The sequence below is a fragment of the Semicossyphus pulcher genome, unplaced genomic scaffold (assembly GCF_022749685.1).
Source record: "Semicossyphus pulcher isolate SPU_LCO1_2020_fin unplaced genomic scaffold, fSemPul1.0.p SCAF_5, whole genome shotgun sequence".
Classification (NCBI taxonomy): Eukaryota; Metazoa; Chordata; class Actinopteri; order Labriformes; family Labridae; genus Semicossyphus; species Semicossyphus pulcher.
The window spans coordinates 14,808,258-14,820,662 of record NW_027211726.1 but is presented as its reverse complement, the minus strand read 5'-3'; the positions used below and the strand labels follow the sequence as shown (position 1 = coordinate 14,820,662).

The 12,405-nt window shown below is 42.8% G+C and overlaps 1 protein-coding gene across 2 annotated transcripts in view; it reads right to left on the bottom strand.

Moving 5' to 3' along the window:
• The window catches only part of pag1 (phosphoprotein membrane anchor with glycosphingolipid microdomains 1), a 53,836-nt gene extending 42,066 nt beyond the window's left edge, over positions 1–11,770 (bottom strand). The window contains exon 1 of one of the 2 annotated variants that reach the window (XM_069681816.1): positions 11,569–11,770. The gene's annotated coding sequence lies outside the window, so the exon portion shown is untranslated. Of the gene's footprint in view, positions 1–4,247; positions 4,324–11,568 lie in introns of those variants that run through there. The other variant, XM_069681817.1, reaches the window with a different exon arrangement.
• Between the last annotated feature and the right edge of the window lie 635 nt (positions 11,771–12,405).

Here is a 12,405-nt window from a genome sequence, read left to right as displayed (position 1 = left end):
AGCCTCTAAAGTGTAGCCTCACAAGATGTTCGGTTAGTTCGTCGGGTCTTTCTTGTGCGTACACACTACCAGACGTCTGTGGGTAAATGCGTCCCAGACCACCTCCGTATGTGGCCTGAGTGATCGGATCTGAATGCGTCTTCAATCCGTCCTGGGAGCGTTCATACCTGTAGCTAAGCCTGTCCACTTGTGATCTGATCACGAAAACCACATGTTGACACCATGTCTGAACGGGGTCTACTAGGGCTTGAGGTTTGGTGACTCGACTACAACACTGGCTTTATCTATAATACGATATCATAATTTATTACATTTATAGTCTGAATAAAAAAAATGATTAACTACACGTATGAAAAAAAGTGAAGAAAAGAGTACGATACGTGCCTCCAATTTGTTGACGAGTTGAAGGAAACAATAGACTAGAATGGTAAAACAGAAGTAAAGTCAAAGTACCTCAAAATTCTACAGAAGTTCAGTACTTCAGTAAATAAACTAAAACAATAGAACAATAAACTTACTGGTGCTGAAAAATGAGCTTTAGTTCCCACTTTAAAGCGATCCTTTTTTAACTTTGAGGAACGTTTTTGTTTCCTTTTATTCATTTCATGAAAAGATGCAGAAGTGCTCAAAGGTCAAAGCGGCCTCATTAACATGCCGCCAAATACGTGCAAAGGATTCGGATTAAAATGAAAACCTGGCATTAATAAAAGTCTACTCTAACTTTCTTGATAGTTAATAAACGATTTACTCACTCAGATCACAAAGTGTCAAATAAGAAAATTAACGAGAGCAGCTGTTGGGCTACGGGGATTTGTAAAAGCTCTTTGCATGATTAAAGGATAGATTATATACATTATACAAGGTGTTAAAGAACATAATCCAGGTCATATTTCTGCACTCGTTGCAGCAATCAGATTTGAATTAGAACCAAAACAAAATGAGGTTTCATATATTTCTCACAACCTGATCCTTTAAATACATGTTTGAATACATCACACTTTACATTCCCTCCTTTTCTTTTATAGGCGGCATGGAGTGAAACTGTCAGCACGGTCAACGTGCCAACCGTTTACTTTTCATGCGGGAATCTTACAAAAACATCAGAGAGCGACTGTCCAGAGCCTGAAAGGCCTCTAACGTAAACCTCAACAATCCCGCCTTTGTTCTCCCACTTGGCTCGAACATCTTTTCTCTGATTCTATTTACTCTTTCATTCAGACCTCTCTCTGCCCAATTCTCTCTCCGTCTCACCCTCTCTCTGTATCAGTCTCTTTCCTTTCCTTCCTTTACGTTTTCACGTTGCCATTGTCTCCTCCTGGTCTGGATAGTGAAGCATATTTACCAGCAGCCAGAGGAGGCAAACAAACAGCCTATTCAGATGCAGAGATGGAGAGAGGAAGGAGGAGGACGGAGCGAGGAGAAACGGAGGGAGACGGAGAGTAAATTCCCTGGATGACTCGCAGAGATCAAATACAAACAATCCTAATGGCTATAATTGCATCCTCCATAAGATTTCCCACAATCCTCATGTTGTAAAATGTTCAGGCTCAAACACACACACACACACACACGACGCTCTCTGGTGACAAAATGCCCCTCAGTCCATTAACAAACACTGTTGTGTGTAATCAGGCTAAATGGATAAAAATCTTCCTCTAAAGCAGTGAGATAATGTCTTTAAACAATCATACACGCTCACAGCACAGATAGAAAAAAGAACTTATCACTTCCTGTAATGATAATGTTGATATGAGGGCAGACGTAAGTGCGCTGGTAGATTTCCTTATTAAAGGAAATTAGAAAAATGTTTTTCTGACATTTAAGGAAGTGCAAAAACTAATACTTCTTTGTTGCAGTCTTACTCCGAGTAGAATACAGCTGAAATGACTCCTCAATCTCACGCAGTCTTGGCTTGCTCTTTCTGTGCATCGCCTCCACTCCATGCTTGCTCAAGACTCCAAGACACAAGATATCCAGTCAACAAATAAAAGGGTAAACCACACCTAAAACTCAGGCTACATATGACTCAAAATTCTGTTGATGTAATCAAACTTGGCTGTTTAGCTTTGACTTTTTCTTCCTGTTTTTTAACCACAACGGCCTAAATCAGCCGAATGCTAACTTGAGTGTTATGTCTTACCGCTGTGACGCACGTTTACCTTAGCTGTCCAGAACCCTAGCTGCCTGCAGGACATTGAAAAATTTCCAGCTAACTTCTTTCTTAGTGTTTCCAGTCACGTCACAGTCGTGTCTTCACTGTATCTTTTAACTTGATGAAGGATTTGAGTCAGCTAGTGCGCTAAAGTTAGCGGCAGCTGTGCTCGCAGCCCGGAAAACCCCGAAACAGAACGTCAGAGAAATACTGTTTTTGTTTATTTTTACCATAGATACTGCCTTGTTCGGTGCTTTTACTGGTTTTAACTACCAGGTGTGTGTGTTTTGGAGAAGAGAAGACCTTTGTGGACGTTGTTGCTCCTAGCTTGTGACTATCAACTCTGAGGGAATCCTAACCTTAAACAAGCTAAGCAGCTAGAAACTAGCTAGCAGCAGCTTAGCTAGCAGACCCTCCTGAAGTCCTGTGGTCGCAAAATAGTGTCAAAGAAACAGTGAATTTCAACTTGAAACAGCTTTATTCAGTGTTTTTTACAGTTTAGTCCCCTGGTGTGTTTGTTTTGGAGATGAGGAGGCCTCTGCGGATAATTCGGCTACTGGTTAAAACCTTGTACGGTTCATTTTGAGACTCTTGTAGGGATCCCTCCCTTTTATTGCTCCTGTATTTGTCTGTGTACAATAAGGCACCCAAAATTTCACTTAAGTCAGGGTCTTCTTAACTGATGATAGGAAGAATCAAGTTTTATGTCAGTCTTACTTAAGAATATAGACCTGAAGAGCTTCATTTTGTCTGCTCTTCACCTTCTTACGCCACATTACCACACCAGCAAGCACAATTCACTTGTAGAAAACGGTTTGAAAAGGCCGGCCGTGTAATTTTCTGCCTTGCACTTCTGCATTTTATCAGAGTGCACACACAGCAGAGCACGTACCCACACCTTGTTTGTCCACGGCTTATATTAATACGCCAGTGCCCGTACAGATAACGGGGGCATTTCCTATTATGAGCCTGCTTGGGAAAAGGGAAGAGGGAGGTACGCTTTAATTGTAAGCAGGACAGACTGTCTTTGTGTGTTAGTGTGTGTGTGTGTGTGCCCGACTCCCTCTGCTCAAATCGATGCGAGTTGCAGGGTTGCAGGTTTTAAGACAGAAAAAGAAAAGAACGAAAGCAAGAAGGTGGCGAAAGAGTGCAAAGGGAAGGGCAGGGGAGAGATGGTGATAAATATAAAAAGAGGAATGGAAAGGAGACAAATAAAAAGGGAAATGTGACTACGAGAGTGGTGACAGAAGGTTAGAGAGGAGGAGGATGGGAAAGTAAGTCTAGATGAAGAGGAGGGACAGGCGGAGACAGGAGAGCAAGTGGGAGGCCGCCGAAGCGAACTGGCGAGAAAATGGACTGAAGAAAGAGGGGGAAAGAAAAGAGAGAGAGAGACAGAGAGAGAGGAAGTGAAACGGTGCCAGCAGCCTGAGGTCCTCAGTGATGGATGGAAACCAATCTACTGTCCGTCCCATCCTTCATCAGCAGAGACGAGCCAACGGCCTCCCTGCAGAGCACAAACCCTCTCCACACCATCACCTGATGTGTGTGTTCCTCGCCGCTACACGAAAACATGGAGCACACACACACACACACACACTTCAGTGCATGCAAATGCTAAATATATGCACACGCACACACAGACGTCAGAAAGCAGAGCAACAATCATGTCTTTGTGTCTTCATCACGTCCCCAATGACCCTCATTCAGCCCCTGTTATAAACTCAACTGATATTTTTTCCCTCCAAACACATGATGTCAAACGCCTGACCTCGTAAACACATGATGACTTTCTAACACTGAAACAACACTGCTTTATTATACTGTGCTTTATAAAATGCTAAAAAAAAAATGCTTGCTCACTTTTTCGACAAAGAAAGAGATACACAGATAGAAATGCAGACAAGGACAAAAGTTGTGTGTGTGTGTGTGTGCTCTGCAGCTTCAGCCAGCAGAGTGTGAGATGAGGATCCTCCCCTTGGGTGACATTATAGCATCCCACCCCTGCAGTGTGTGACTGTGTGTGTGAACGTCTGCAGCATCAGCAGCACTTTACACCGAGGAGAGGGAACAGTCTGCACAAGCTCAGTTCACTCACCTGTGTGTCTATACAGCCCATCACCTCGCCTCACCTCAGCCCTCCCCGCCCTCTGCATGCTGTTGATCATTTTTCCACCATTGGTCCCGTAGGAAGCTCGGTCTTACACAACACACACATGGTACATTTCAGAGACTTAAACGTGTTTAAAGTTGAATTTGTGGCGTTTGTCAGAAATGAAACCACATTTCCCATAAGCCTCAGTGCTTCTATTACAGATGGGTGACAGATTACTGATAGACACAATCTTACATAGACCTAGACATAACAATTGTATATCCAAGATTTTTGTGCTTCATCCAAACCGCATCACACAGACCTCAGTTGCTCTGTGTCATGGAGCTAGTTTGGTTAGCATACTAGCTCAGGAGCAGTTTGGTCCATAGCACCTTGTGGAGGCTTTCTTGCTTAGAAGTAGACGATAATATCGATAGACTACAACTGCAATGCCTGTACGGTTAATATGAAGCTAGCAGGTTAGCCTAGCTTAGCATAAATAGCATAGAAACCATGGGGAAATAGCTTGGTTGGCTCTTAGCATGTTTTAGAGATGCTGGTGGGATTTAGTTAGCTTTATACAGAGTGAAACTAGGCGTTTTCCTGTTTCCAAACTTTATACTAAGCTAAGCTAACCGTCTCTTGTCTATAGTTTCATATTTAGCACTATCTCACAACTGTTGTAATTATGAAGCTAAAGCCAGGAGATGGTTGCCTTAGCTTAGCATAAGCATTCAAAACAGGGGGAAACAGCTAATTTCCAATCTTTATGAGACGCTAAGCTAAGCTAAGCGTCTCCTGGCTTCAGCTTCATAATTACCATACAATCACATGGTATCAGTATATCTCATGACTGTATGTTAAATATGTAGCTAAAGCCAGGAGATGGTTACCTTAGCTTAGCATAAACATTCGAAACATGGGGGAACAGCTAGCTTTACTCTGATGTACAAAGCTAACGAAATCCCAGCAGCATCTCTAAAATGTGCTACGAGCCAAGCTAGCTATTTCCCCATAGTTTCTATGCTATTTATGCTTAGCTAGGCTAACCTGATAGCTAAGCATGAATGAGTCCTTATCTGATTCCTGACGAGAGAAAATTTAAGTATGTTTTTTCACGTAAAACTTGTCTTTTAGGAGAGTTTATTCTCAACTTGTAAATAGTAATTTGACAGAACAATGAGAAAACAAGAGCAGGGCGTACTTTCCAGCTTTCTGCATCGTGATCTGTTTTCTCCAACCGAGTACTCTCTATTTGCTGAAGAATTGTGACACAACTGAGAGCAGTCAATGACAGTGTACCAGACCGGGATGAGTATGTGTACAAGGATGTCATTTTAAATTCCTCCACTGTGTCTCTCTCTCTCGCTCTCGCTCACGATGTAGATTCTAACAACTTGTGTTACCCACAATCCCCGGGAAAAGGGGACTCTGATTTCCCATTAGAGCGTCCCCTGGGCAATCTCGACAAATCGCATCCGCAGTGTTTACTCGCCTTGAACACGCCACACACACTCTCTCTCTTAAACCTCTCTCTCCGTCTACCCGTCTCTCTCTGAGGTCCGTGCAGAGAGAGAGTGTGAACCGGGAACGAACACGGAGCTGAATGCGGGCTGTTATCCTTGAGCAAATTGCTAAGGGAGACCTTGAGTTGATAACAGTGTGTGGGCTTGTGTACTGTATGTATGAAAGAGGTATAGTTCCAGGGCATGTATCAAAGTTATGCATGTGTGTCCATATAAGAGGGCTCATTTCTGCGTGTGTGTCTAACCTGTGGGCGCATGTTTGCTGCATGTCTGTTTTGTGAGTGTGTGTGTGTGTTAAGTGTGTGTGTATTTTGGAAGTGTGTGTTTCAGGCGGTACGCCAACAACTGTACGTCAGGACAAACAAGTCTGACTTCACCTGTGTGTCATGTTGCTCGTGAAGACACACACGCACACACGTCTCATTCCTGAGCTTGGTATGCTTACACAAACGATCGGAGCTGTTTCTAGGTGTTGTCTCATGCTATTACAAGTGAGACATATATACACAGTCACTTTGACACACACAGAAAATAATCATTGAAGAGAAAATGTTTCTTTCTTGCGCACAAAATGAGGTAAGAAACCAGAGTAAACCCAGATGTGATAACACTCCCTAAGCTGGAATGACATGTATTTAATAGCATCACGCTGAAGAAGAGATTCATCATGGCCGAACCATCCGATCCATCATTGATTAACTGGATTAATAAGTGACATTTAGGTAGTTAGGTAGTTTCCCCGCCCTAAATAAACTGCTTAAAGCATTTCCTGAGTTTCACTGTGTGAATTTGCATTCAGAAGTCTGTCGAGTGCTTTTTATGTGTCCCTTCAGAATAAGAGCCACTTTGGACGCTCTAATAACTATCGCCAAAAGCCTAACAGGTGCCCTCTACGCTGTACAGAACAAATCAATTGTGCAGGGGTCAGTCGTGTCGAGGACACCGAGAGAAGTGTGGATCAATGTCCTCGTTTGATTATTGGAATAGATGTGTCATTTTTTTTTATTACGCGCGTTTGTCGTACCCTCCATCTAATTGCTTTTTCTTTTTCAATCCCAGCCTCACTCTCTCCGTTTGTCACTCTAATCTTTACAAGCAGCGGAGACGAATAAGTGCAAAAGTTAATGATCGTTTCTCCACCAGCGGCGAGCTCTGCTCTCGGAAATGTCAGACCTCGTAGAGCCAGATTACAGATTAAAGAGAAATGATAAGCTAAATGAAAGGGCTGAGTCTAAGAGATGTCAAGTTACACTACTGATGATCAAACCCTCAAATCGTCAAGAAACATCTCCTCTGCAGACTTGTTGAAATGCACTCTGGAGACCTTTAATAAAAAGCACTTTAAATCTACAATACAGGCTACATGCATGGTGCATATGTAAACTTTAATGTTGTCAGATCAGCCGATATAGCTGTATACGTCTAACGTTGATGTTATAAATATTACACAGAAACACATATGGGTGTTTCCTTGAGTTTGCAGCTAAGAGAGGCATCCCTCGACCACAGCCTTCCAACCGCCCTATCGTCTACATGAGTGTATTTCCTCTTTCTTATAGCAGATTCAAACCCACATCTTCCTACAGTTAAAAACAACTGTGAGCCGCGCAGTGCAAAAACAAAGTAGAGGTCAGCTTCAAAGATGCAGTTTAAGTTAAGAGTGCAGGGTTTACTTTGGTCATGTTTGCTGCACAACAAGGAAACAGTGAACACTATAAAAACCAGGAAATCAAATGTGTAAAAATCCCCTCCTGACCAGCCACACAGGAACGGCCTCTAAAGGGAGAATAATTACATTTATTTAGTGTGTCCCTCCGGTCCAGATCAATGACAGAGAAAATACCCCCAACAACGGCACAAAGCATTATTTTTCATTTTCTTATCAGAATCCTGTTTAATCGAAAGTTTGACATTTAATCAACATTCACAGAAACACACGCTTCCTCCAGATTCCTCCAGTCTAACACCCCGAGGTCCGTGTGTGTGTGTCTCAGATGGACAGGGGTGTCAAACAGGGCGTGAGGGTAATTGTAAAACCTGAGGTGCAGAGCCAGACGCGGCACTGTTTGCCTACCAATGATGGGGACGTGGTTTCGTGCTTGTTGAAGCCTAAGTGGGTGTGAAATGTGTGTAGTCTGCTAAACGACATCTTGACAGCCTATGATGACACTCCCTCTCTCGCAGCAGTCAGACAGAGGGAGATTATACTGTATCCTTTCAGCAGCAGCTACCTCCAGGCTCGGTGCGGCCGCACCGCTGTGTGCTGTATCGGTGCAGACGCAGTATGAGCAGTTTTAATGAGGGCTGAATTACAGGCAGCTGTTCAGAGTCCCCCCCTCCTGAATAGAGAACAGTTCAGGTCACTCAAATGACTTTGTACAAAGTGATTTTACCGCAAGGTGCTAGGAGTCAAAAGAGTGTGGGTTGAACAGACGTGCTGCAGCTAAAACAGCTGACTTGATACACACAACAATTTAAGGAATAGTTTGAAACTTTTAGGAAAGAAATGTATTCACATTTTGTGCCCAGAGTTAGATGAGAGGATTGACACCACTCTCATATCCGTTCCATGTGGTGCTGGAGGCAGGACACATGTATTAGTAGGGCTGGGTACCGATAAGGGTTTCTTTATTTGATTCGATTCCGATTCACAAGGCCCAGATTCGATTCCATTTCCGATCTGATTGTATTTCAGTTACAATATCAATGCACCTCTAACCTGGTGCAAGATTTTCAGTCTGTACATCTGGCTCGTAGTTTTGATTAACTGAACTGGGGTTCAACTTGTGCAAGATCTGACCACGAGTTCTCATAGTGCGAAGAACAAAACCACACCTATAGCATTATACACTGTGATGAGTCAGCTCACAGGGGGATGAGGGTGGGGTGAGATTTGGTAAGGGATGTTTCAGTCTAACGGGTTCAATATATAAAAGATGTTTTGTGGCGCTTATATATCTGTTACTGTACCACTGCAATAATATGTAAAAGAACAAAACCACACGAGCCTAAGAGTTATGGGGAAAGGAATATTGTATAACAACATGCAAATACACTCGCGGCCAAAGCCAGTGCTAACAGAGTGTAACATAAACATCAGTGCAGAACTAACTGACATATTCATGGATGCACACACGATAAAAAGAGTCTGTGGTCAATCACTGATGTCTCCGTAGTAGGTGCAGTAAACGAGTCCGGGCATGTCTCCCTCACTGCTGTGTTTCGGGGGGAAGTGCTGAGTCTTGCTGCGTTCAGGAGCGCTCAGAAACGTCTCTACACATATTTATAAAGATTGATCTGGGTATTAGGTCATTCAAATGAGAATCGATTCAAATCAGAAAAATCGATTTTTTAAACCCAGCCCTGTGTATAAGCTTTGCATAAAGACTTAAACAATAACTGAAGTGTTAAAACTTTAATTTGAGGTTGAAAGGAAGTACAGTGAACTGGACTTTGGACTGGCTAGTAGCACTGACTTCCTGGGGTCCTCGTTGGTTGGTTGGTTGGTTGGTTAGCAACCTCTCTGTAATAAAAATACAAACACTATGTGCTTGTTTTATGCTTGGATTATGTATTATAACACAAACAAGATATGGTGTGTTAATGAGAGCATCTTAAAAACCGCTCGTAGGCAGAACTTTTGGTTAACTTTTGGCTAACCTTTGAGCAGAACCTATCGAGCCGTTTCCCAGGTTTTCCAGTATTTGTGCTAAGCTAAGCTAACCAGCTGCTTAACGTCCCATTCCTTCCATGAATCTGTTTAACGACGGAAAACAAAAAAATCAATCTTATCTCACTCAAGAAAGAAATAATTGTATCAGAGAAAATTAGATGATCAATCCTCAAAATAATGTGACATATCTTGTCTTGGGAGATAAAGTAGACAAACAGAGATCAAACAGAACAGAAAGAAACATAAATATAAATAAGAGCATTCAATTAAGAGCAACTAAGATTCAATATCAGCAAAAAAGCAGCATTTTCAGATTCAGCTGACTCAGATGTCTGAGGCTAGACTCCCTCATTACGGCTGGATGAGAAATGTTTGGACAGCTTGAGAGCAATCCATTCAATTAACTGTAACAAAAGGCCAATCACATCAGCCCAAAACAAACCCTCTCCTTTGACTTGTTGGTGCAGTTTGGTGAACTGCTTGGAGGACCCTCTTTGCCCTTTTGCTGCATGCAACAGCTGCATGTACCAACCGTGTCTCCATCTACATAGCAGCATTAGCTGCATGCTATGAATACTCTGAAGTTAAAATTGTCACAAAGCATGCGATGCTGTCCTCGCCACGTGGTCGAATCTCTTACAATGACAGAGATTTAGTGTTTCAGATCTTACCCCTTGACATGCGGGTGTTATAAGCTGCACGATCCTTCCTGCTACTGTCTTATAAACACAAAACAATCGCATGAAAACAAAGCTTTTTATTTCTTTGCATCAGTCAGATCCTTTTGTTTCCGTAACAAAGAGTGGTATTTCTTGTGGCTGTGGTGTGATGTTTGGAGGAATTGCACTGAATCAAGGCTCAGGGGCGGGTTTGCGATTCAAAACAAGGCAATGTATTTACCAAGTTCCTATTAGAAGATGTCAGGGACATACTGATTTCATTAATGTTTAGGAAAAACACAAGGAAGTGCAGCGAAAGCAAAGGGAAGCTGAAACAAAGTGCAAACTGTGTTTGCTGAAGTGAATGTCAACTTCTGTGAAAGCTGCAGGCTAGACGAGGCTGCCAACAGCTCCGATTCAATAACCGAACACATCAACACAGACGGGGGGGGGGCGCGCGGGGGGTGTCTATTGGTGGCATTTGGCACGTGTGTGCGTGCTTGGATGTGTGTGTGGTGGGTGGAGATGACCACCCACCACATGATTGACAGAGTCTGCAGATTTTAATTTTGTTTTTACAATTACAGAAAAGGGTGTTTGTAGATGAGTGTGTGTCTCTGCTTCACCATGCCACACATACAGAAATACAGTATGTGTGTCCGCTCATGTGTGCAATCCAGCACAGGGAGAAGAGGCCATGTACTTGTCAGTGTCAATAAGGAGGATGGTGCTGCTAATGCATGTGTGAGGATATCCAGAGGGCTCTGCGACATCCACATACATGACCATCCATGCAGTGTGGTTAAGTGTGTGTCTTTGTGTGTGCGAGCGTGCGAGACAAACCAGTCTATCTGTCACTGTCACTAGGGGGGAAGTTGATTTGCATCTCTACAACAAGTACAGGCGTATTCATCTGGAATATGGGAAATAGTTTCCCATAGATGTTCTGCTGATCTTTAAAAAAAACACATGAAGAAGAAACCATTTCCTGTTTAAAGGGAGGAGATGTAGAAGAAAAATGTGCCACTTTGCTGCTGATATAAGGCTTGTTATCATGGAACTGGAAGGGTTATATTTTATGTATTTACCTGAATAATAATGAGCTTTCCCTTAGAAAATGTAGCAGGTTTAATAATTGAAAAAAAAAAGTACAGTAACCAACAACCTAACAGCCCAGAAACTGTTTAATATCAAGCGGAAACGGGAATATATTTATGTGAAAGGCAACAAGTCCCTGTTCCGGCTCGTCTGTCACCGCTACTCACACTAGTCTTCCCTGAGACCACTGAGGCTGCCGCAGTCCCAACTACACAAGCCTCTCTGTCACTGAAGTTTCCCACTGCCTCCCTGCACACACACACAGACACGCACGCAGCTTAATGCAGCGGTTGAACAAGCACAATAACACAACTCAAACAACGCACACGTCTACAAACACTCACAGAAGATGTGAAAACAGCGCTTACCGGAGAAAGAGGGCTATCCAGACCCCAGCATTCAGTCAGTGGCGGGTTTCACAGAAAGTGTTTGGACTAGTTGAGTTTATCCTTCCTCTGAAGCTTCCGGTGTTACCATGAAGCAGTGAGAGTGCTGTGTTGTGTTTGAAGGCTTCAGTCTTCACCCTGCGCACATTTCTGGACATGAGATACTCGGAGCTGTTCATCTCAGTCTGCTCCTCTCTGAGCTGAGCCGAGCTCCGCCAGGCAGCCAGGACGCTGCCAGGAGGAGGAGTGCCGAAGAGCGGCCGCGCGAAGCTTCATGGGAAATGTAGTGTACAGTTAGTAAAGCTGGACTGGCTCCTAGTAGATGCGCTTGAAGTTACTTTTTGAATTAAATGAGCTGAATTGTATTGCCTCATGAGCTGAAATACATAGGGGAGGATTACCAGCAATGATTGGAAGTGTTGTAACACTTTAACTTTTATTTGACAGGTAGATGTAATATATCTAAATCCAATAAATAGCCTACAAAAGTAAGCGTAATGTTAGTTAGGCTTATTTTTGGCCCTAGTATGGTTGTATTCTCCTCAAACTCTCCTGAGATTAATAAAATGGACTTGACTTTCTAGTATTTTATGTGATGTATACTAACCACCAAAACTTTTAAAAACAAAGAAAAAAGTTGGTGATGTTCACAACAAAGACACTTTGACAGACTCGCACCAGCAGCTTTAGTCAGAACAGTTTGCCTTGAGGAGCTACACAGACCCGATTTGTAGATTTACCGATAGTGATTCTGTGATTTATGAGTCATGTAGCTATATTTCACATTTAGACATTACAATCTGTCTTAGTCAGTCATAC